This window comes from Taeniopygia guttata, chromosome 1A, assembly GCF_048771995.1.
Source record: "Taeniopygia guttata chromosome 1A, bTaeGut7.mat, whole genome shotgun sequence".
In the NCBI taxonomy this organism is placed as follows: domain Eukaryota; kingdom Metazoa; phylum Chordata; class Aves; order Passeriformes; family Estrildidae; genus Taeniopygia; species Taeniopygia guttata.
In genome coordinates, this window is record NC_133025.1 from 36,975,581 (window position 1) to 36,995,913 (window position 20,333).

General features: G+C 40.9%; 1 long non-coding RNA gene across 1 annotated transcript in view; it reads right to left on the reverse strand.

Annotated features, from left to right (window-relative positions):
* Positions 1–5,813: 5,813 nt before the first annotated feature.
* The window catches only part of LOC116807739 (uncharacterized), an 83,791-nt gene continuing 69,271 nt past the window's right edge, over positions 5,814–20,333 (reverse strand). Inside the window, exon 2 of the long non-coding RNA XR_012053796.1 lies at positions 5,814–13,977. This is a non-coding gene — a long non-coding RNA (uncharacterized lncRNA). The remainder of the gene's footprint in view (positions 13,978–20,333) is intronic.

Below are 20,333 nucleotides of genomic sequence, written 5' to 3' on the forward strand. Positions count from 1 at the left end.
GGTGATTTCCCTGGACTCAAATCAAGGAGGGCACCAAAGATGTTTAACCTGAGGCAATAGGTTCATGGAAGGGTCTCAGGTCTTTGGTATTTCCTGCTGCTTAATTCAGGTGCAGCCCTGCTCAGGGTTGCTGATACACACAAGGCCACTGACTTTTTGCCTAGTGGGTAGTGTAGGCAAGTGCTGCAGATGGTTTGAAAAATCCTTTCTAGGATTTGAGGAACTGGCATGGCAATGCCTCAGTCCTTTTATGGGTCTGATCCAAGTAACCTGACAAAAGTCACATAAGGAAGCAGGTAGCTTGCTAAATCACATGCTCTTGAATCAGCTTTGCACCTGAAAATTACTTCCAGCTGCTGCTGTTAAAAACCCTGAATCCTTCACAAAGGATTGCATTGGTAGCATTGCACCCCCATTATTTTGTTCAGAATTAAATTGCTGTTTGCATACTGAAATTAATGGTCAGCTCTATGTAAAGTTCCAATTTCATTGCTCTTCTCTAAGTGGGATACAGTTTGCTTAACGTCCCCTACCCCGAACTTTCTCTGCTAGGGCTCAGGTAGATAAGTTTGCATTAAAGAGCAAAACTTAACTGCAAAACCATTTAAAATTTATTTAAATGATTACTGAAATAATACATGGTGACTCTAGAAAGCCACCTTGATGGCTGAAGCCCTGTCTTCCTGCAAACTGTATAATATCTTCATCCTGGATAGCCTTTAATCTAAAAGAAAAGGGTCTATGGATGCCTTTCATCTGGTTGCTGTAGCAGAGAGAAGCTGTCTGCAAACTGTCTTGTCAAGTTACCTTTAGTGAAAACCATTTAAGTACCTCTGCACAGCTTGTTTTGACTCATCCTAAGATGAATCAGGACCTCACAGCTATTAGCTGAATAGGATGCTATTCAGACATGAGACCACACATCTATGCAGCTGCAGTCTCCATCGATTGAAATTAAAGTCTAGAGTTCTTTGTTTCTTTTGTGGAATATCAAGAAAACACCAATAGAAACCATTCCTGCCTAAAATTCACAGGAAAAGATTTCTTGTTCCATAAACCTGTCAGTAGTTTAACACAAAAAGGGATGCATTCTGTGTTGTAAATATTCATAACTGCTCTCTAGTGATTATTTACTGTTATTTCATTGTGCAGAATTGTTCAGCAGTGCTAGATTCCTCCATGGACCTGCCACCTGAAAGTTTAACTATTGAACTGGCAGTGAAATAGAATTCCAGGTATCTTCTTACAGATGAATGGTTTTCTTTCCTGAATTTCCTGACTAAAAACAGGACAACTGCTTTCCTTAATAATTTAAAAATTTCTCTTTAGACCAAACATGGAAAAGAAAAATTTGAAAAATAGGCTCTTACCTGGAAATTACTATCATAAATCTTATAACAGAAGTCTCAATACGACCTTAGTGATGTGCTACCCAGGGAATTCTGTAAGACTGTTTACAGTTAGTGATAAAATCTATTCATGAAATATCCTCCAATGGAGAAAGAAAATCAACAGAAGGACAGGCAAGACAGAAAAAAGAAAGTCTTATATTTGTTACAGTAGTCCTGGCAAAGACTGCCATAAACACTCCTAAATCATTTAATTCTCCGCCCTGTACTCTTTCATCTGATATGACTGTTCCTAGATTATAAAGCCAGAGGGACCATTAGATCATCTGGTTTGACCTCATGTGTGTTGCAGGCCATTAAAATTGTATTCATTACCCTTGTATTGATTCTAAGGACTTCTGCTTGGCTAAAGCTTGTGTTCCAGAGAAGGATGTGGTATTGATCTGAAGAAAACAAAATACTGTGAATCCATCATTTCCACTATTATTAGTTTAAATATTATCCCATTGTCCCTATTAATTTTTTTCCTTATTTCTAATTGGATTTTTTTTCTGATTTAAGTTTCAAGCCATTAGTTCCTGTTATACTTTCCTACCTTAAACTGCAAGGCCTTTCAAGTATTGCTTTTTCCCATGGCAATAATAAGCAGGTCAGCTCTCTCTCATTTTAACAGACTTCACTACTCACTGAAAGATATATTTTATTTTTATGGAGCAGACACTCTTTAATGCCATCATACAGCACATACAGGACAGCCAGGGGGTCAGGCCCAGCCAGAATGGGTATATGAAAGGCAGGTCCTGTTTAACCAACTTGATCTAGTTCTATAACAAGTTAATCCTCATAGTGGATGTGGGGAAGGTTGCCGATATTGTCTACCTGGATTTTAGTAAAGCATCTAACACCATTTCCCACAGCATTCTCCTGAAGAATAGGGCTTCCCATGGCTTGGACGGGTGCTGTTTGCTGGGTAAAAAACTGGCTGGATGGCTAAGCTCAGGGAGTGGTGGTGAATGGAGATACATCCAGCTGGCAGGAATGTCACTAGTGGCATTCCCCAGGGCTCAGTGTTGGGATTGGTCCCATTTAACATTTTTGTTGATGAACTAGATGAGGGGATCAAGTGCACTCTCAATAAGCTGGCAGACAACACTTAATTGTGTGGGAGTGTTGATCTGCTGGAGGGCAGGAATGCTCTGCAGAGGGATCTGGACAGGCAAGATCCATGGGCAGAGGCCAGCTGTCTGAAGTCCAACAAGGCCAAATGCCAGCTCCTGCCCTTGGATCACAGTGCAGTGCTACAGGCTTGGGGCAGAGTGACTGGAAAGTGGCCTGGTGGAAAAGACCATGGGAGTGCTGCTGACAGAAATTGAACATGAGCCAGCCTGTGCCCAGGTGGCCAAGAAGGCCAATGGCATCCTGGCCTGGATCAGCAATAGTGTGGCCAGCAGGACCTGGGCAGGGATTGTGTCCCTGTACTTGGCACTGGTGAGGCCACACCTTGAGTCCTGTGTCCAGTTCTGGGCCCTTCACTCCATGAGAGACATTGAGGTGCTGGAGCGTGTCCAGAGAGCACCAATGAAGCTGGTGAAGGGTCTGGAGGACAAATACTGTGAGGAATGGCTGAGGGAGCTGGGGTTGTTTTCCCTGGAGCAAGGAGGCTCAGGGGAGATCTTTATCATTCTTCTCATAAAGCAATCCTTATCTCCTGTGTGATAACCCTCCTCGCCTCTGAATTTTATCGGTCTTTAGTTTTTGTCCTTGTTTGAAGTTTGTACATGCAACATACTGCCACAGCTGTCCTTTCACAGTATGTTTTGAAGGCTTGTTGCTTCGAAAGCATCAGCAAAAACTGTCACTGGACTCAGTGCCCATCAACTTGCTATGGAAAGGAGAGCAGTTCCTACTGGTCCTTCATGTTATATATGTGCCATGCCCAAACAAAACTGCCTGGCTGGTGCCAGCTTCTATAAAACAGGGCTACGAACACAGATGAAGAAAACCACTTAACAGCAGAAAATAAAAAAGGGGAAAATCTCTGCTGCCAGTAGGACTGAAGAAGCTCTTAGACATTGATAAGGAATTGATAAGATCCAAACTTGAAGCTAAGGAGCATGTTGGGCAGATTTCAGCATCTAAAATAGAAAGTTGTCACCACAACAGCATCTTGTGATCACCAAACATCCAGGCTGGCTACCAAACCTCAGAAGTCAGCTCTTCTGCAGGAGATATGGGGTTTTCACTTGAGCAGTTCCTGCTGCCTGGGAAGATACTAGGCTGCAGCCAGAGCTGAAACTGGGATACTTACCCCATCACCATCAGCTGTAGTTACTGTCAATAGCTAGCTCTAAACTTGATACAAACATATTTGCATGGCCAGCATTTGCTCTGTGGGGTTGGGAGTGATAATACACCATTTAGGCACTGGGGGCTGTCAGTGCCAACTTACAGGTCCCTGACTCTCAGAGTGCTGGTCACATTCAGCTTCTGCAGTGCTAGATGCCACACTGAAATGTAAACACACATGCACAGTGGGAAGTCCTTTTCACCCACACAGAGGAGATGATGAGGACAAGACTGAGCCCTGAAGCACAGCTTTGTGCAAGTCTCTGTCCTGTATGACAGAACTTGGTGCAGCAATCTTCAGAGCAACCAAATTTTGGGGTGAAGTCTTGAACTCAAAGTGTACATTGTACAGATGTTCTGGTGACTGCGTGTCACATTATCTGGAGATTTTGGTTTCAGAAGTTTATTGTCTGGATGTTGAACCTGAGCTGGTGCCCCCTGACCCTGCACTCATGCTAATAAGCCCTCAGGATAACAAACCCTCCTCACTTCCATCATGGCCAAAGTAGTATTTAGAACTGCTGTTGCTTATATCACTTTACTTTTTTCTGTGCCCCTACTCTCTCCTTTTACCCCAAGGCCATTAACCAGTTTGCTTGGAGCTGCCCTAGATCTGCTGTTTTATAGGCAGTGATATCTCTGCTGTTTTTCCATATTTTATTTCTTAGAGTTCTGAGCAAAGAGAGCTCCGTGGTTCTTCAGGGGACTAATTGCAATCTGGCAGAGCAGCCGTGTTTACTAGCTGGACTACTTCCACACAGAAGCATTGTTTCCAGGCTCTAGTGTGGAGCAATACAGATGTACTCATCTAGGGCTCTCCCTGGGGTAATAAACTAGCACTAAGCTGCTTCTGCACAGAGCCATATGATGTGTCTCCAGCTGTGGTGAGGTCAGTCTGGAAACCAGATAAATTGCCAATAAGAAACAGAGCAGAGCTGACTATATATCTGAACTCTTGTACAACTGTGTTTTTAAAAATAATGACACTTAAAGAAAGCAATGGTCCAGTATTACATTTGATAGATAGTAGGGGCTTATTTGAGCTGCAAAGGAATGAAGATATTAAGCACCTTCCAGAAGCAGACTCTAAATCTCTTGGTATTTGCAAGGATTTAGTATTACACTTACAATGCATTTCAAGGAAAATAGAAGTCTTATGCTTGGCACATGAAAGCTGTGATTTATCAAAATTTCTTCTCCAATATGAAAGGAAGCTCTTGGAGGTGAAATAAATCAAAATATCTGTTTGTAATGATCTTGTCAGGGCTAGAGGAGAGGATAGCATTGCCATCTTACATGTTTTGTAGTATATATTACAAAAGGTATCCTAGTGATTTCTCTAAATACATTTTCATTTCTCCAATGTTTGTAAGCCCAAAGTAATATTTTCCCCTTTCTTCTATGTATGTATATTTTGGCAGGGGTCAACCAATGCCATAAAATTAACAACAGAACCCCAGCTTAATAAGGTTTAAAATGCCAATAGAGAATGGAACTATGTGTCTCTGTTAAAAACCAAGTGCTATTCGATGCTCAAAACTTGCCCTATAAGCCCCACAAATCAGCTGGGGAACTGCTGGGAATTTGATGTATTTTAGGTCCTGACTTAACAACAGCTTATCAGTTGCAGTGTAAGGGATTGGATATGAAAGTAGTTTAGATCCCAGAAAGCCCATCTACCCTCTACACTGTTGGTCTTTTTGTTTCCCTTTTTACATTTCTTGCTTCAATACACTATAGAGAAAGTCACAGGAAAATACCCTCTTATCAACTGGTAAAATTTCCAAGAGGACTCTCTATTTTTTTTTTAACTTAACCATCATGTGCTTAAGCTTGATATAGTTCATACAAAACAAATGGGAAATAAGATATTCTGCTGGAACCTTTGGAATGTGTTTTGAGTAGTGGTTTACTAGAAGGATTGTCAAACTCAGTTCTTTATATTCTTTTAGAAAAATACAAACAATACCTCTTTTTGAATCAGAGAGAACATTACCTTCCATCAAACATAACTCTGTCATATGCCCTGTAGGGAAGATGATAGTAAGAAATCAGAGGAAGGACAGAGAAGGAAATCACTTAGACTGGGTCTGGTCAGGCCTATTGGCTGCAATTAGCTTGTGTAAACACACTTAATATCCATTTTATTAAGGACTCCCATACACATACAATCTGTCGGTCACAGGAAGGATACCAGGTTCAGGAAGGTTACCTTGAGCAGAACTGTACATCATCCATGTTCCTTGGTAATTACAATTAGTGCTGGTGAGTATAGGAAAACACAGAGATAAATATGTCAGACTAAGCCAGAAGTGTGCCCTTAGCAGCCCTGTGACTCACAACTAGCAGGAACAAATATTTGAGGGAAGTACATCAAATCAGAATATACAGAAAGTGATCTTTTCCCTGATCATTTTTCCCGGGTCCAGTACTTCAAGGAACTTCCCGAGAAAGCCCTTGCATCTAGGCAGTCATGTTGAGCAGCCTGCACAATGCTGCTTTTGATCTCAGCTGCACTGTGGGCCACCTCAGTGTTCTGAAATGACAAGTTCCGCACTGTAATTACACAGTGGAATTACACAGTGTGGAAAGTACTTTGCTTTGAAATATGATGTCTGACTCAGTACAAAGGTTTTCTTTACATTAAGTTGTACCTTAAAACAGTAAAAATGGACAAATGAAAGGTCTGCTATGATATACCACTATAGTATTGATCTCCAAGTGTGTTAACACTGCTAGTTGACTTGCAGGTGTAAATCACATCTTTAAGTGACAGTGCTGTTCTTATTCCCAAAAGCCTTCTTGAGCATATGAATGAGATGCTGTGTTTGAGCTTTAGTGTGTGCAACCAGAGGCTTCTGGCTCCTTTGGGAATTCAGTTGCAGCATGAAATTGATCTCTTTCAGCTACTCTGGTTGAGCAGGTGAAAAGTGAAAATAATTATCAAGGCTCTGTTGGCCCTAGTAATTGAGTGAAACCTCTGAATATGCCTGCACTGCAGCTTGCTGACATAGTTTGCAATTGTCTGAAATGAGACAGTGCTCAAAATAAAGAACAGCACTGCTTTCCTCTTAAATGTCTGGAAAGCTGCAAAAACCAGGTAGTCTATCACATGCCTTTAAACACTACTTATTTTCAGTGAAAGCATTGACTGGATTGCTTATTCAAGATATCTAGTGCCCTCTTGACATATAGCTGGGGATGCCAATAATTGGGCTGAGTGTGGTGGCTTGTCTCTTTAGATGAAATACCAAGAACTGATTTTACTGATGCTGCCTACACTATGAAGGAAGAATGCTGTATCTGACCTAGATAATTGGCACCAAACATTGAATGGAAGCCACTCATACTATTTTTTATTTTTTTTGTCTGAATATCAAGGATGACTAAATTAAAGTTCAGGGCTCACTTTCATTGCTTGGTAAAAATTGTTAATAATCTAGTGCTTAAATCTTCTTACTCATTAAGGACTCAGAATAATTTCTAGAAAAGTCAGGAACTGATTTTTCAAATGATCAGTACAAATGGGAAACTTAAAGATGCTTAGGAGGGAGGAGGGCTGTTAAAGAACCACCTGTCCATACTCAACAAATATATTAGAAAATAATGAAAAAAATATTAGCATGTATATTCTGGTTCTGAGATTTACAAGGTTTGAAGTTTACGATGAGCTTTATTCCAGATTAGGCTTGATCATGCTTTTGTTGCTACATTAACAAAAAAAAATTACTAGAGCCAGTAAAGAGCCACTTGGTGCACTCACCTGAATGAAGTTAGAAGCTCACACTCTTGCCTGGGAGAGAAGGTTGTCATGGAATAAAGAAAAGACAAATCTGTCCCTGAAACCTGAACTTCTTGGCTTCCATGAAAGTATGATTAACAACCACTAGGACAGCTTGGTATCAAAAATCCAGGAGGTGTTTTTAGTCTTGCATTTCTAACCAGGTTACAAACATGGAAGGATGTTTCAGGCCCAGAGGAGAGACAGGATTTTCAGATCATCCTGCAATCAGATGGATTAGGCTTGACTCATTCTCTGCACATTGTACTGAATACCTAATTTTGTACTTTCTGCAAGAAGACTTTGGCTTTAGGAATTCTATATAGAGCTTGGAAATACCCTAATTAAATGTGAAATTGAGATCCAGATGGTGTTCAGGCATAGATGCTGAGTGTTCCCAGTTATGTTAAATCTGGATGTTCCTACATGTTTTAGAAAAATCACACAGCAAGGTGTGTAGAAAATTGTTGCTCCTAGGGCATAGGAAGAAAATGCTGGACACTGGAGGGAAATTCTGAGTGATTTGGAAGATAAAGTTGCATCCCACTGCCATCTCCAGTGAAGATTATTGGTTGCATTTAGTCCAAGAATAGCAGGCTTTCTCAAGCATTCAGATTATACAATAATGTGGCTTTTTGTACAAAATCACAGAACAAATGGGTCTACTGCCACTGGCTGGTGACTGGTGACATTGATTCAAGGTCAGAATCTTGTTATCATCACTAGAGATAAGCAGGAAGTATTTACAGGAATGAAATGTCCTTGCTCTGATTGAGACTTGATAACTTGTCTAGCTGAGAATGGAGAAATACCTCTTTTCTTGTGAAGAGGTTTGTATTCTCAGTCTCGCAAACATGTAGATGGATTTGTTAAAGTTGCTGCATTCCCCCCAAAATTAGGAAGCATGTTAAGTACAAATTATTCAGCATTTGTGTATACTTAGGCACATCAATCATAGATGTGCCTAATTGAAGGTCTCAGGGTTTTGCTTTTCTTACGTTGTCTGTGCAGGTGCAGTGTGATATAGAGTAGATTTTATTCATGAGGATGCTGATATTTAGAAGGACTGGCTGTCAGTCAGTATTGATTCTGGAAATATACTGTTGCTGGAATTAATTTGACAGAATAAGAGTTCTAAGTGTATACTTGTTGCTATACATTTGTCCTTCCTGACCATTTTTATAGGTGTGACACTGGCATCTGAAATGAAAAAAAAACATTTTAATAGTTCAGAGGTGAAAACAACAGTATGTAGAGGATGTGGTAAAAAATTCATAGGGCAGCCTTCTGTTTTCCAAGTAATTTCAATGAAAGTGCATTGACATACCATCTATTCACTGAACAAGGTAATTTAAACTGGAGTGTGAAAAACCCTAATAAACTGGGGGAAAGGACAGAAAGACATGCTTCAGCTACTGTTTCAAACCAGATTGTGAATATTCTATTCCTACAGAAAGATCCATGACTAGTGGATCCACCATGTGTCATGTAGGCAGAGGATAAATTCAGTGTGCTGTCAGCAATAACTGTGAGGACTTCAGTGTACACTCATATCTGCATCTTTCTCGTGCACTTGGTTTATACTGTCATCAGATTTGAGGTTAGAGAGGCTGTTGGTGTTTTTGTCCTCTACTGCAGCATGGGGTGTTGTTCTCCCAGTGATTTTTCCAGACATTTCCTGCTCGATAATTTCTCTCCATGTTGTGGATTCCAATGTTCTGTACTCATAGCATGCCCATGACACACCTTTTGAGATTGACAAGGACATGACAGGAAAATAAAATGGAGCTGGAAAGGAAGTTAGATTATTTATTAGATATGTAATGTGACTGTGCTTGAGGGTACAGTGATTCTTCTTGCTGCTCATTCTGGTCTGTCTGCCCCCTGCCTTTCTGGAGGTCACTGCCAGCTGAGGTGTTTGCCTGACTGCTCTTTAAATATCTGGAATGATTTGGCTTAATGAAAGACATACATACACACACACACACACACACACACACACACACACAGACTCAAATCCAGGTTATTGCAATCTCATACTTTCTTTAGCAGATATGCTGGTTTAGGAGTTCTTATCCCTGGGTGCAAAAAGATTCCTTCTGACCCCAAGGAATTGCCTGGCCTAGTTCCCAACACAGGCTCAGAAGTGCTTGGCACTGTGGTGACGGATGAAGTATCTGAAGATCAGAAGAGAGAAGCAGGACCTTCCTGGGACAGGATTGCCTCTTACAGAAGGGCACAGGCAGCCCAAGGACAGGCCTGTCCCATGGGGGTGTTTTCCACCTTCCAAAGGGCTGATGATTCTTCCATAGTTCTCCTCTCCTTCCCATCTCCATTAATGCCTATTTTTGGCATTTTAAAAAATTTGGATCCGTTTTTAATCTGGATCATTCTAGTGATATGGTTTGAGCATGATATGCTAAGGAGTTGCCTCAGCATAACACTGGAAAGGGTGAAAGAAATAATTCCTGGAGTCCAGAAAGGAGAGGCAAGGAGAGGAAAACTCTTCTAAATTGGCTTTGCAGCAGAAGAAAAAACTATAGTGTTCCAACTATCTCCTACAGAAAAAGCAGTAGCATTTTGTTTCTACAAGAACTATCTTAGAGGGGCTTCTCTCTTCAATTGGCTCTTCTGAGCGAGGTGCGGACTTCTGTGGGGCATGGGGATGAGGGACCAGCTGAGTCTGGAAGATGTGACTCACCCAACCACTCCAAAGACACAGCCACAACAAAAACCCCAACATTTCTCCGTAGCAAACTACATCTCTCATGTGTCTTCAATAGTCTGATACAGCTGATATTGGTATATACAAAACTCTTATAAACATGAAGGAGATTTGGCCTTTTCATGCAGCTTCTTGTACAGCTCAGACAAGCACAGAGCTGTCTGAAAGGATCTGCAGATGTTGTGTTAGAGAGGAGTCCTGAGGCACTGAGAGCTGTAACAGAGCACCCTTTCCTGCACGATGGGCTGAAGACAAGACTGAATGTGTAGGAAGAAGTGGCAGTGTTGGTATTACAAGCCTTTTATAGACAATTTCTATAAAGAAAAAAATGCTTCTCCACATCTTAGCTATTGTAAAATGCAGACTTGGCAGAATTTTTTATCTTGGCTCTAGTATGTCGAATTTATGGGTTTGATTCAGCAACACCTTGAAATTTTATGGCCTGGGGGTTTTGGTTTTTTGTTTTTTGTTTTTTTTTTTTTGTTTGTTTTCAAGCAAAGGAGGTCAAACTAAATGAACAAAACTGTGCTTTCTGGCTGGAGTATATGAAAGATCCATTCACTCTTATTCATGTTCTCCTTTATAGTTACAAGGCATAAACTAGCTACCATTGCAAACCTTATTAAAAGAGGAAGGGCTCTCAGAACTGGTTTTGTTTCCTGTTAACTATCTGTTGTTCTACAACTTTCAGTTGTAAATGAAATGCAGCATTAAAACTGTCCAATATTAACATAAATACGTTTTGGACAAAGTAGATAGTGTTATACCATGTACCAGATTAAAAATGCATGTAAGCTTTAAAGCCAAACATATCTCTCAGGTGTTGGAAGATTTAATGGCTTTGAAAATTTAAATTTGCTTAAATTCCAGACAGTCTCAAGTTCTTCAGACTCCAAAGGCAGCCATTTGAAACCAAACTGATCAGGTCATTGTTCTAGTCAGATGTGCTAAAACAACCCTTACCAGTGGAGGCTGCATGGAAATTCATATCCAGTAGATGGATTTCAGGTCTTGACTTTGACCCTTCCTATTTCTAAAGTCTGGAAGTTTTCAAACCACTCAAGAATAACAGTTTGCAGTAAAATCTTTTGGTTTGGCCCTTTCAGAAAGAGAGTGCCATGTAGCTGCCACATGAGTCTGTGGAAGGGTGACTATTAAGGCTATTAAATGATGTCTAATTAGATCACATAGTATTTGAAGGGCGTGTCTATAGAAGAGAATTTAAACCCCAACTATCATCCTAATAATTATTGAGGAGCTGTGTCTGGGGACAGAAGAGCTATGGGCTCTGTCACTGCTTTGATGTGTGACACAGAGCTGGTCACTGCAGTGTGCTATGCGTCAGTCTCTCTCCCCAAAGCAGGGAGGAAGATGCTGATCTTGGTAAAGCTATTTATGAAAATAGGAAGATATTAATACTTATTTATGCAATGTCCTAGTTATGCAATCTGCTTCAGGTCAAATGTGGATATCTTGGAATAAAATCTTCAATCTGTCAAGGGGAAATGTATATACAAAAGCTGCTGCAGAAGAGCTGACAGACCAGAACAACACCCTGAGCAGAAAGGCTCATACATATACTGCATACAGGTGCCTGCTAGCTGTTCAGGTCCTGGTAGGATGATACCTTTCTGCCTGAAAATAACTTGATTTTCATCTCTCAATTTTCTGGCACTTGTGTGGCAGTCACTTTGGAAGGGGCATCTGTCATTTCTTCCAGCAGTCTACAAGCCTGAGCTTGTTTTCACAGTCATCTGCTAGATGCTCTCAGCATGAGCAGTGTGTCACCTTCTGTTAAAGAGGAAGCAGGGAGGGAAGGAAAGAGAGACAAAGAAGGAATAATCAATTAACAAGGCAAAAGGCTAAAGGCAGAGAAAAATTAAGCAGGAAAGAAGAAGAGAACAAGGGGTTCCATAAAAAAGAAACAGGTGAAAAAGAGAGTAAGATTAGTGGAGGGAAGATAATGATTGGTGTTATGCACTTAAAAAGGCAAAGCATGCTTGTTCACAAGGCCTTGTGCTTTTTGTTCTCATGGAATAGTGGCAGTTGGAGTTAGGCAATGAGATCTATTCCCAGGGAAGATCCCCCCAAAAGTGCTGACCTGCTTCTAGCTGAATCACTGTTAACATCACACAACTAATGAGACTGTAAACATCACACAACTAATAAAAGCAGTGCCATTGCAGTTTCCAGGGCAGCAGCAACTCCCTGTGCTCAGGAAGTCCCACCATCTCTCATCTGTTACTCAGGGGTGTACATGGGGGAGAAATGTGGTCCACACTAGTCTGGAGCAGGGATAGGGATCAGTGCCAAGGCAACTGAGCACACTTTAAGGAGATAGATGAGCAGGTTTCTCTGAAAAAGTATGGGCCATTCTTCAAGCTCATCAAATAGACTTCCATTTTAGCTCAGCTTCCAACAACATGATTTAGCTGATTTCTGATTTTTACCGTGTGTAAATCTTGTGTGAGTTGCTGGCTGTCAAAACTCTGGCTAGAGGTAGGGCTAAGTCTATCAGATTACTGCTTTAGGAAAGAGCAGGCAGCTGAACATAGCTTCTCTCCTGAGCTTTTAAAAAGTGCCTCATGTCCATTTAGTCGTAGACTAAGACATATAACCCACACTCCTGAAAGTGACTTCATCTTTGTAAAGAATAATCATCTTTGTTCCAGTGGACTGTTTTGAGACATTATGCAAAGGGCAACCTAAACTAAACATATCTGCAGTTAATTGTAATTCCTTAAAAACACAGAAAATTGTTTTACAGCAAAAGATTGTGGGTTTAATGTGCTCTTCCACATACAGATCTTTGCTGCACTATAGTATTATAAAAGCTACTAATTGCATGTAAAGGGTTGTAGTAGAGGAAGGTGGGTGTCTGGAAGTGAGGAAAGATCCTGACTGTCCAGCCAGGAAGCAAACGTGTATATTTGGTTTTGTTTGCCAGGAATCATAACATCTTTAAGGCCCTGGATATGCCTGTGAGCACACACAGCACAGCAGCCACCCATTGGACATGTAAGGCAGAGAAGTGGATGTGAGACAAAGGCAGCATGTTGAAGTGAGACAGTAAAGCAGAGGAGGTTATATCATAATCTGGCTGCATAAATTATGAAGTTTAGGGGGTTTTTTTGGTTTTTTTTTTTTTGTTTTGTTTTGTTTTTTGTTTTTTGGTTTTTTTTTTTTCTTCTTATATATGGGTTTCATTCTCTGAAGGGACAGTAGCATACGTGTCTACCAGCCCATCTTTTCCCTCTTATACACGACATGCCATACCCCTGTATTCCCCTTTCTAGGCACCAGGTGGTGTTCCTCCATGGGGATGCTGCCTAGCGGGAACCATTTAACCTGAAGAGAGATGGGCTTAGAGCCACAGGCAGCACAGGGAGGGCACCATGCGATGACTGTGGGAAGAGGACACTGGCTGCCTGGGAGCTCCTGCCTGTTGCTGGAAGGAGACTGTTGCAGGAGATGGAAAGGACCTGAGGAGGGTGAGAGTGAGCTCAAAATACATCTTTACAGATCTTGTTGGGCTGATTAGTTAATGTCTGGAGAACAGGATTTTAATAAGATGTTGCACTTGCATGGATAAGAAGCTTTTTTCTTGGATGATCTTGAAGAGCTGTGTAGCTGGCAGCCTGCTAGTCCTGGCAGCTGTCTGGGTCCCAGCAGGGGTCCTTCTGCCACCACCGGGAAATTTCAAGGGTACTGTGCAGCCTCCTGCTATTTTATGCTGAGAAGTAGCTCCTGCAGACACCACAGTAGAAGTTACAGCTCTGAAAAATAAAGGACAGAATATTAATGTCTCCTTCTTAAGTTTAAGTAGGGACTCTATCAGGTGACTGCAATATGGACAAAGATTCCCAAGGACTGTTCCAGCTGGGTGCCTTGAACAGTCTGTGGAGGCAGGAGGAGCTGAGGGTGGTTCAAGGTCCTGCTTGACATGCTGGAGCAGTCATCTGCAGCTCAGGATAGACTCTACACAGCTGAAGCCATATAGGCACGTGTTAAGCCCAGAAATACACTGTCCTTGGGAGGAAGGTGTTGGAAAAAGAAGTGGCAGGGAGGAAAATCACAGACAACTGGTCCATTGCCTTCAGGCAAGAGGGGCCCTTCAAAAAGTCATGCACTTCTGACATTTCCTTCAGATTTTATATTAAATCCCATAATATCTGGTCTTTGTCATAAAACTGTATGTCACAGCCTGTACTTAAGGAAATCTTTTATCATCTCTAAAGATAGCCTCCACCTTTCAGAAGAAGCACAAAGCCCAGAAATCCTAAAACTACAAATGCAAAAAAGCAAAATAAAACCAGATCTCATGATATAGCTGGTGGCCATTTTTTATGACAGTGTCAGGCTGTCAACCTATTTCTTACGTGGACCTCACCTTCAGCTCAGAAGTTTCAAAATTGTCTTCTCCCCTATTGCCACTGAGGAAAAAAAGCCTTCACAAATCTTCTCCGTAGTTATGAACTGCGAACTTAGCATGTTTGAATTAAGGGAAATATTCCTCATAATGAATTACCATGAAACATTCATGCTTGTTCATCATGTCACTTGATGAACATGGTTTACGTAGATTTTTACACGGAATAGCACAAGACAATAATGTGCAGGCCTTGGGCAGCACCTTCCATGGATGATATGGGCTGCTTCTGCGCTAAGATCTGTAACAGAGGACTCCAACATGCCTAGATGCTCCCATTTAGCTGTCTTTCTGCTAAACTCATGAAGGAAGCCAGTGGTTCAAGTATGGAGTGTATCCTAGGCAGCTAATGAGATGTCCTGCATTTCCAGGGCAGGCAGTAAGTTGCAAGTGTAGTCCAGATCCCTTGCAGAATGGGAGCCCAGGGCTGTGGAAGGATGGACTGTAGGAGAATAGAGATAGTGCTGAAGGCAATCTCACCCCTGAGGAGTTTCAGCTGTGCTAATTACCAAGATTAGGAATAGCCCTTAATGGGGTGCAGCTGTGGCCAATAAGGATGGGTGTTATAAAAGAGTGGGTTAGCTGGCTGGGAGGAGAGTTCGTGTCTGGTAGTTGTGCTGTTGTGAGGGTCAGGTGGTTGTGATAGGGATAGTAAGGGTCAGTATGTCTGCTAGGGACAGGAAGACGCCTGCCAGCCATGTGGAAGAGAGAGAAAAGGAGTCAGTGTTGTGAGGAGCTGCCCGTGGGAACTCACAGAGAGAAGGTATGAAAGTCTTATAGTAAGATAATAAACTAATGGTGACAGTCAGTTCCTATCCACCGTCGATTGGTGCCAAGCACCAATGCCAATGACTGGTGGCCCATATGGGGATGAGTTCTGACACAGGACTGTGACTGTCCTCTGCTGACTAACAGGTAATGGTGATCTAATGTCCTATGGTGCATGGTCTCTGGTCCTTCTTCCCACAAAGCATGCATATCTTGTGCTCCATATAATATTTTTTCCTGTGTACTTCCAAGGACTAGGCTTTTCCACAATACAAGGGAAAAAAAATCACCAACCAACAGCTATACATTTAAAAACTCATCAAAGATAGTGTTCATTTTTTGTGTCATTTTATGATTTATTACTTAAGTACTCTTTTACTCTGATTTTTGCATTTCATATTTTTCCTGCACTGTAAAGTTTGGGAGTCATTCTTTAGTTTTGGTGTCTGTAAGTAGAATTAGACACCTGACACAAGTCTATCAAACAGCTACTAGCATCAAGGGATTTATGGGATAAAGGAATCCTGAAGCTATACATAAAAACATCAAATGGCTGATCTGGTAAAGTATACCCTGACTTAAGGGGCAACATAATAAAACTCTTCAGAGCCTAGAGAATGGCTAGGCATGAATTATGCTGATATATGTCCGCATTACTTTTTTTATTAAGAAAGATAAGGATAAAACAGGAAAATCAATCATATTCAAGCAATCCAGAACTGCCAAATACATCTACAACTGCATTAGGCAAACATTTTTATTCATTTATGTAGACAAATACTTTGTCTTGGTCATAAACAAAATAAAATGTGTGGTTTTATCACTGGCCTGTTTAAGCTTTGCTACAGACATAATGGAACAAAATGGCACAATAGCCTAAGGCTGAGCATTTTCTCTGAGGAACCAGTACTTTCTCTTTTTTGTGCCTGAGTGAATATTTCTCTTGGGAGGAAAGCATTCTTTTACCTAAAAATAAAATATTTCTCAGTGTTTTAGCTTTGATTTTAGTGCTGAACATATTTTTGGAAGAATGCAGTTAAAGAACTGTTCTGGAAACAAAACTAAAGTCTAACCTTTGAAAGCTTAGTAATTTGAAACGCAAAAATCTAAATCTGTAGTATCCTTCTGTGTAGCTGAGGTGTTTTCTACCAGAAGTCTTTAACAAAAACAACCCCTGAATCTTGCCACTTGAAAAACATATCATGCAACCCTACCTTAGTTATGGAATTTAATCTATTTCTAGAGGGACCTGTGCTATATCTTTCCACAGTTCACTAGGATTCTGCTTCTTATTCAAGAACACTTACTGAACCAAAGAAATCTATGTTTGGCTCAAACTAATTAAACTTGTGAGGATTTACGAACATCAGTCAAAATTTTGCCAGCGAAATATTCAATGGGATACACTGTAGAAGCTCAAACATCTCCCTGCAAATTTGAACAGCTTTCCTTGGATCTCCAGCTAGGAGCATGAGGCTTAGGGGATATCTTTGATTTAAATAGGGATTTTCAGAGCACAAAATGGAAACAAAATGCTTAGGGACCAAAATGTTTTGCAAATTTTTCCTAGTAGGCTGTGCTGAATATCTAAAAGTATTAACAGCTGAACAGATTATCAGTTTATGGATGGAAAGCTGAGGTATGTTAACCTGGCCTGTTTATGCACTCCTGACTTGGTGTCATAGTAAAGCAAAACATATTAAACTATGCTAAATATATGGGATTTATTCCTTAGTTGCAATGAGTCAGAATAATGCAGATGGTTAGTTAAAATCTTTCTGGGGATGAGTCAGCTTCTCAGACCACAGTAACTCAGTTATTTGCAGTTAACTTTAATGCCTGCTGTGGTCTGACTGTACCCTTGCTAAACAATAAAACCCCAAGAGTCTTAATTTTCCATTCCCTGAGCATTAATATTGCACCTGGCACCACACACACACCTGGGTGTAACACAGCCCAAGAATGCTCTTCAGAGCCTACATGTCATACAACCATTTCCATTCCTATGTCCTTTCATGAATCTTGGGTGAGGTGGGAGGATTTCAGTCTGGCAAATTGGTGTATTTTTATCTCGGCTCTGCGTCAGCCTGCAAAGCTGTGAATGTATTTAAGGATTAGTGACCCACTGAGCAGAGAATGTGGAACTGGCTCCTCTCTGAGCCTGCACGGTGCTCACCAGCAGATGCCTTGTGCTGGTGAATGTCATGCAGACTCGGAGAGGAGAGCCAGTTCCGTGAACACAAGCATGGCCAGCCCATCCGTTACAGGATTCAGGCTCTTTGGGTTAAATCTGCTTCCTTCATGTAACTTGAGCTTCTGCTGGGTACAATCCTTATTAGTGGATCCCTAACTTAATAAAACTCAGACTGGCTCTGTTAGGATGAAAATATGTACTGAGCTGCAATTTTTTAAAACTGCATTATTGCTGATACTGCTCTTGAACTTCTTCTGCATGCTCTACCTCTCACATGGTTTGCTGAGGGGTAAGAGATGCTCAGAGCATGATGGACAGCAGGTTCCAGAGGGTGAGCCTAATCCTGCTCAGGATGAAACCCACAAGTTGTGATGTAGGGCCACTGGAAGCCTTGCACCTTAACAGTGAGGCATCTGGAACTGGTTTGGGACAGGCTAGGATGTTAGATGACTGTATTCAGAGAAGTGAATTGAACAGAAGATACTTCTGCCTTTAGAAGAATGTGGTGTCATCATGACTCTTTCAGTGGTAGGCTCTGTAGGAGATATGAATTATGTCAGAAGCTGTAGCACTTACTGAAGCCCTAGTATTCAGTGGTGCATGCTATCAGACACTCCACCTTCTAGTGAAGAGAGTTCCCTACCTCTGAAATGAGCAGAAAATGTCCAACCCAGGTTTGTCCAGAGAGAAAAGCAGCTGGTCAGAGGCAAAGGGTCTGGGTCAGAGGTAAAAAGTTTCTTTCAGAGAGCAGGAAAAGGAGTTTCAGAGGAAACTATAGATCCAATCTGGCAGGCAAACTTTTACAAATATAGACCAATATGTGTGTTTGCATGTTTTACTTGAGCATTTGCCTTGACTTGAGGTAGAGGCCATACAACACAGAACTCAACCTTCCATCAAACCCAGTATTTTTGAGTAAAGCCACTGCAATTGCTGGCTGCTCTGCCTGTGTTAGGTGACAGTCAGCATGGAGGGGTGAAGGATGTCACTGATAGGATGCTACTGAAGATCCCAGTCTTCTCTGAGGAGAGATGTAGTGTTCTCACCATAACTAAATGTAGTTGTGATGAACTACAAGACTCTGGAGTAAATATTTACAGGCAATTTGGCATTCCCCTTAGCAAGTTCATCTTACGCTGCATTTTCACCTGCTGTGTCTTTAGTTATGCCTAAACTTGAACAGCTAATGAGCTGTACATTTTCAGTTTAAAAGGACTGATGGTGTCATTCTGACAATGTATTTATTGCCAACTTCTTCCTCCATCAGCAATCACAGAATGGGTCAGGTTAGAAGGTTCCACAGCGGGTCATCTGGTCCAACCTCCCTGCTAAAGCAAGGTCATTCTAGAACACATGGCACAGGATTGTCTAGATACTTCTTGAATCTTCCATCAAGAGTAGCTACCTCTGAAACAATCTGTTCTACTGCACAGTCACCCACATGGTAAAGAAATTCCTACTTGTATTCAGGCTGAAATTTCTGGGTTTCAGTTTCTCCTCAAGGAGAAGGAAGAAGCAAGATCTGGGAATGATTCTATCTCTCTGGAGATAGTCTGTGAATAGAGGAGAAATATGCAGAAGAAACTTTATTTTGGAATATATTTTCAAATTATGCTGAGGTATATCCTCTCTTAGAAAATTTAGATATTTAGAGAACTTTATAAAACAGGCTGTTCCAAAACTGATGGGAAGAATACTAAACAATAAATAGTATCTTATGAAATGCCTTTCTTCTATCTTCTTTCTTTTTTTAACCAAACCTTCTATCTAACTATGTTTCTATTGCACTTTTCAATACTTCTTTACATATAGGTTGTCTCTGTCACCTATTAATTGTGCTCAGCACCAATTACTCTCCCAGGCAATAGCTGTAGCAAGTAATATAATGGCCCTACACATGCTCAAGTGCTTCCTGCACAAAGGGTATCCAATCCAGTTCCTACTGAAATCATTGTTATAGCCTTTTATTGGAATTCCATCAAACTTTTAATTTGATATGCTTTTTTGAGCACAGGCTATACTGTATCAGACAAAAGGAGCACAGGGGCCTCACAAAATTGTGTTATTGATCAATAATACTGAAATATTGCTTGCTAATTGCCAATAGTTATTTGGGTCGTTTCAGCCAGCCAATGGCATATTAGTAATCCTATTTTAAATCAAAAGATGATTCTCTTCAAGTCTCCTCTTTAATCTTTTTTCTTGTGCTGTAAGGTTTATTTGCCATATTTTAAATGAGCTATTTTTTATCCTGTCTGAAGTATTGAAAAAAATTACCATCATAGTAATTACTTCAGAATAGCAAATTACCAGTAAGTCCCAGCATTTTTTCTTCTGAAAATAAAAATACAACATCTGTAACTTTTGTTAGGACATAGTGGTTTATTAATTCAGTTGTTTTTCATTCTATTTTTTGAGGGAGAGGGAAGGTTAGTTTGTGTTTGTTTGGAGTCAAAAACAGACAGGAAGATGAGCAACTCTTGACAGAATGATCTCAGCAGATAAATGACTGGGTTTGTGCATACAGAGATATGAACAAAAAGGACGTAATGGATGTCTGCAAAGAATTTGAAGTTGATTTAGTGAGGAGTCCTGTGGGATGCTTGCAAGTGCTTTATTTTGAACATTAACTGTTTTACCATGAATTATCATGAATAATGCTGTGTGATTAGCAGCAGAGTTAACTGTGAGCAGAACACTGCTCCCATGACTGGCTGATGGCAATTGACAAGCCCCATGGA